This window comes from Tupaia chinensis, unplaced genomic scaffold (assembly GCF_000334495.1).
Source record: "Tupaia chinensis unplaced genomic scaffold, TupChi_1.0 Scaffold000113_1, whole genome shotgun sequence".
Classification (NCBI taxonomy): domain Eukaryota; kingdom Metazoa; phylum Chordata; class Mammalia; order Scandentia; family Tupaiidae; genus Tupaia; species Tupaia belangeri.
In genome coordinates this window covers 1,825,369-1,831,233 of record NW_006159577.1, presented here as the reverse complement: position 1 = coordinate 1,831,233, position 5,865 = coordinate 1,825,369, and positions in this window count along the sequence as shown.

The window sequence follows — 5,865 nt, the reverse complement described above, 5'->3', positions numbered from 1 at the left end:
CACTAGGTCCAGGACTTGAACCATAGTCAGCCATGTGGGAATGTCCAGTTTCCTAACCACCACACCACTTCCTGGTCCCCCCCCCCTTTTTTTATGGAGGTTTTTGCCTTAGGGCATGTGCACTTGCAAGAGAGAGAGAGAGAGAGATAGTGAGAAATAATCCCCTGGGGGATTGCTATGCTGCAATCCCTTCTCTGTTCTCCTCTCAGGATCTTGGGCACGCACACACACACACATGCCTGGTGTGAGTTTCAAGCCACCAGGGACTCAAACTCCAGTCAATCATGTGGGAATCCAGCAATGTAACTGTTATGCCATCTGCTGGACCCTCTCTGTTCTTGAACAGGAAATCCGAGTAACTCAAGCACCAAGAGAAAGAAAGAGGAAGGGAACTTGGTAGTTCCAAACAGTTAGAAAGTGGCCATGAGGTTAAATCCCAAGATTTTTTTCTAATCGCCAGAAGGAGCATGTGCTTGCCAGAGAGAGGGAGAGAAAGCATTCTCTGCAATAAGGCGTGGTTAATGGGGTGTGATCAGAAGGTGGTCAATCTCTTCTTCATTTCTCCATCCTGTTAAGATTTGAAGCACGCAGCACCAGCAGTTAGCGTAATGGCTATTTCACCGAACTCCCATGTAACTGACCGCGGTTCAAGTCCTGGATTGGGGGGCTTGTGCGCATGTGCGTGCGTGCCCGAGATCCCGCGAGGAGAATGGAGGAGAAGGGATTGCAGCGTGGCCATCCCCCCTGGGGGGTGATTTCTTGCTTTCTGTCTCTCTGTCTCTCTCTGTCTCTCTCTGGTGAGTGCACATGCCCTATAGCAAAAACCTCTCGAAAAGAAAAAAAAAAAAAGATTTGAAGCGCTCCACCTGGTTCCATGTGTTTTTCAAGCTTTCAGGACCATGATTTGAACTGTAGTTGACCATGTGGGTTCCAGCTCCCTTAACCACTAGCTGTGATAAGCACATGAACTCGTAGATTTCACTCTTCATTTAGACTTAGAATCAAACTTTGCTTAGAAGATCACAGTGGGGTTGTGAGCCCCAAATGTCCCTTCTATACCAAAGCCCCTGCAGGTCTTCTGAGCATTTTGGGGAGCTGTTTGTAAACAACTGATCCAGTTCTCCCAAGTCAGTTTGAGGAAATGGAGGCATCCTTTATTAGTTGGGTGCGGAAGCTACTCATGCTAGCCTGAGTGATCAGGGGGATTGGCTGAGGTTGGCAAGACAGAGCTGGCCTCCGAGATATCTGGATCTGGGTCATCAGCAGGTTAGCAGCTGTTCTCTCTTTCTTTTTCCCTGACCTTCACACCCCCTAATCGGTTGGCTTTGCATGGAGGTTTTGTCGACGCTGACTGGAGGTCTAATTCTCTTTCCTGGTCAAGAGTACAGCTGTTGTTATCTCTAGACTGACCTCTCCAGCTTTGCTCAAGGACAACACTCTGAATGCCCCTCTTCCAATTCCAGAAAACAGACTTCTGGGGACACACTGGGAACCACTGACAGGATCAGGGAAATGAGATATTTGATGGCCCAGCCTTAGCCACAGTTCAGCCTAGGCTGGGGGTGAGGATTTTCAGGCAGCACGTCATGGTCCCAGGGGAAGGACTAAGAGTGACATGAACCCTCCAGTCTTAAAGGAAGTCCCATGATGCAGTAAGAGAAGTCAGCTTCAGACAGCCTGGCCTGAGCCCAGGCTGGACTTGTCATTTGATCTTGGAAGTCCTGGAATCTCTCTGGTTCCTTTTTTTTAAATTAAGATTTTTGCCATAGGGCACCTGTGCTTGCCAGAGAGAGACACAGAGAGATACAGAGAGGGAAAGGGAGAAATCAGCCCCCCTGGGGTTGGCTATGTTGCAATCCTCTCTCCTTCACTTTCCTCTTGGGGTTTTGGGCACACGTACACATGCACTGGTGTGGTTTTCCCCACTGTGTCCAGAACTTGAACCCCAGTGGGCCATGTGAAAAGTCTAGATAGAGCCTTAACCACCACACCACCTGCTGGCCCCTCTTTTTTGTTCTTGATGTCCTTAGCTATAAAATAGGAAGACCACTTCTCATCTCGTAGACTTCCTGCGATGATCAAGTAGGATAAGAAGTTGAGAAATACTCTAACAGAAAGTAAAATGAAGGGGGAACATCTACGCTATGGATTAGATTTCAGAACAGGGCCTCCTGCAACCCAGTTAGGTGTTCCTGCCCTAGTATCAGGCTCATGGCTTCCTTGGGGGCTCCCTTTGGGAATAGGAGGCCCAGCTCAGCCCCTCCCTCTCCAGGTGAGATCCTTGACTCAGAGCCCGGACTGACAGTCTTCCTGGAAGCATCTCCTTCCCGGGACGTCAGTGCTGGTTTCTAGCATCTTTATTTCTGGGGGCTGTGATTCTTATTTGGTTAAATAACACATTTTTAAAAATTGTTGTGATTCCATACTGACGCTTCCCATATGGTTAATTGGAAGTGTTCTCACCAATATTGCAGGCAGTAAAAACTAATGAGGTAAATGGAAAATTTATCAAGTGCCACGGTTAGAAATTAACTTATTGCTTGGTGCTGCACTCATGACTAATGAAGTCAGAGGGGGTTCTTCACACAAACAGCAAACACGAGGGTCAGCCAGCCTTGCTGGCCATGACGTCAAGGAAAATCTTCTACCTGCCCTTCTCAACCTCTCTCCCCACCTCCTGTCTGCCAGACATCAGATGAGTGTGACAAACGGCCAGGCTTTCTAAGCCTATATCGCTCAAACACGACGATATATGCATTCAATTATGTATCCTATCACCAATAGCAACAGTAGCCAGCACTCGCTGATGCTTGGTGCTTCATATCCATTATCTCACATTCTTCTCACCTCGGGCTGTAAGGGGGGTACAGTGATTACTTGTAATTTACAGATGAGGAAACTGAGGCTCAGAGAGAGGAAGCAAGTTGTCCAAGGTCACACCTTTCTTTTTTTTTTAAAGAATTATTTAATTTTATGCATCGACTTATTTTTAATGTGACCAGAGAGACAGAACGAGAGAATGAGAGAAAGAGAAAGAGAGAGAGAGAGAAAGAGAGAGGGAATGTGAGAAAGCAAGCCTCCAGGCCAGGGATTTGAACTGCAGTTGGCTATGTGGGAGTCCAGTACCCCAACCATCATGTCAACTTCTGGCCACAAGGTCACACATTTTTAAGTGGTAAAGCTGGAATGCAATCCTAGATCTGATTCCAGTATTCATTACACTCGGCAGCACAGGGATTAATTCATCTACTCAGACAACAATGGACGCTGTGGTGCCAGGCACCATGCTCTCCTGGGGACCCCAGAATGGATCAGGACAGGCATGAAGGGTCTGGTTGCATATCTGGCTCCCTCTGTCACTTGCACACCGTGGGAGGGTGTTGAACCTTCTGGCTGCCCCATCAGATTCATTCTACCTCTTGAACTCGACTTTGTGCCCAGGGAGGCTGACCTGAGTGGACTTTCCTGCCCTCTGGCTTCTATTGAACTTAACCAATGGGAGATATTGACCAGAGAAGGGAAATGGGAGGAGAGTGAGCTAGGGGTGTTGGTTCATCAGCCTCCGTCTTGCAGATTGCCAGGGACTGGCCGTGACTCTTGTCCCAACTACTTTGGGTCCAGGAGTGATCAGGGCCTCCTGCTGTCACTACACCCTAGAGACTGTGCCATCCCCTCTTGGGTTCTATGAATCTTGTCTCCACTCCTGTACATTCTTCCACTAATAAACTCCTCTCAAATGATTACTTTGAGTGGTATCTCTTCCCTGCTGGGACTGTGATACAATGAAAGCACAATTTCATACTCAGTACAAATACTCAAGACATTTGCTTGTGCCTCAGTTCCCTCACCTGTAAACTGGGGGTCATAAAGAGCTGTCATGAAGATTACAGGAACTACGTGTAATGCTCATGAGTCATGAGTGCTCAGCACATGCCAGATGCTCAATAAAGTTCAGCTCTTATTATTAAGACAAGATCCTGCCTTTAAGAACTATTGTCAGTGGGAACCAGCAGTTAGCGAAATGGCTATGTCACTGGATTCCCACGTAGTCGACCGCGGTTCGTGTCCCGGACCCGGTGGCTTAAAACTCACGCCAGGTGCGTGTGCGTGCGTGCCCAAGATCCCGAGAGGAGAATGGAGGAGAAGGGATTGCGGCATGACCATCCCCCCTGGGGGGGTGATTTCTCAATTTCTGTCTCTATGTCTCTCTCTGTCTGTCTGGTGAGCACACGCGCCCTATAGTGAAAATCTCTCTCAGAAAAAAAAGAACTATTGTCAGTGATTCTCAAACTTGAGCATCCAGTGGAATAACCTGAATGCTGGCTAAATGTGCAGAGTCCAGCCCCAGATTCTGGGCTCAGGATGAGCCCTGCAGGTGTTTCTGGTGAGACCCTCTTAGGCAGGCTCTGTCCAGTTGCACAGAGGAAAGGAGCTCAGAGCAGGCAACTTTGTCCTGTGGGGAGGCTAGGGGGAGGACTTTGGGGGGAGCTGCTATTGAACCCAGACTTAAATGTAAGCTTGAAGAGCAAGTGTGTCAGGTCCAGGACAGCCTAGGGGAGACAGAGGTGGCCAGGAATTTGCAGTGACAAGGGAGGGCCAGTTGGTGGGACAGAAGTAAAACGTGACTCTGTGAGGCTGGCCTATGTGACCTCCAAAGAACTCCTTGAGTACACTGAACACATGGATGCCTGTGACCCAGGGCTGGCTGAGGACTTGGGGTGGATCATGGCATTAAGACCTTGTTGGTGTGCACTCTCTCTCTCTCTCAATATCTTAGAATAAATCAATCAATAAACTTAAAAAAAGAAAAGACATCTGGGGTAGTAGGAAGTGTGACAGATGGGGCCCTGGTAGGCCCTACACTGTAGCCTATACTCTATCAGTCAGCGAGAAGAGTCCCTGCAGGGATTTCTCTGGAGAAGTGGCCCAATGGAGAGACTTGCCAGGGCAGGGCTTTAGTCACCCTAGCCCACCTGGTTAAAAATGGCAGACACCTCGGTCCAGTCTGCTGGTGCAGTCAGTAGCAAATTGAGCTGCACTGCTGGAAGCCACATGGCTTACCATGGGTTTGGATCCTTGTGTTGGTCTGAAAACATGCTGGATGTGTGTGCACGTGGCTAATCCTGAGGAGTTGGAGGGCTAAGGGAAGGGGGTCACAATATGATGAGACCCTGCTAAGAGTGCTTTCATCTGTCACCTGCCCTAGTGTGTCCACACATGCTCTCTGCCATACATAAAAATATTAGGTCACTGGAAAAGTCAGGGTGAATTTTTCTGTTTTTCTACACAAAAATGTGTCATGTCTTTTCTAACAACCTGATAAATAAACTTAAAAAAAAAATGTGGGTAGGCAACAGCAAAGAAAAAAAAAATTAGAACTTTTCCCAGAATCTAGGTGATTCTGGCCCACATTAGAGACAGAGACATTTGGAGTAGGCAGGTGGCATACTAGTTAAGGCACTGGACTCCCACATGGCCAACTGCGGTTTGAGTCCTGGACCTGGCGGCTTGATTTCTCACTTTCCCTCTCTTTCTCTGTCTCTCTCTGGTGAGCATGTGTGCCCTATAGCAAATTAAATAAATAAATAATTCTAAAGAAAAGAAATAGAAACTATGGGGCTAGTAGGTGGCATAATGGTTGTGGTGTTAGACTCCCACATGGCTGACTGAGGTTCTAGTCCTAGACTTAGTGCCTTGCTTTCTCACTTTCCTTTCTCTGTCTCTTTCTGGTGAGCACATGTGCCCTGTAGCAAATTAAAATAACAATAATAATAATAATAATAATGATAAATAAGGGACCAGCAGATGGTGTAATGGTTACTTTGCTGGACTCCTACATGGCCCACTGTGGTTCAAGTCCTGGAC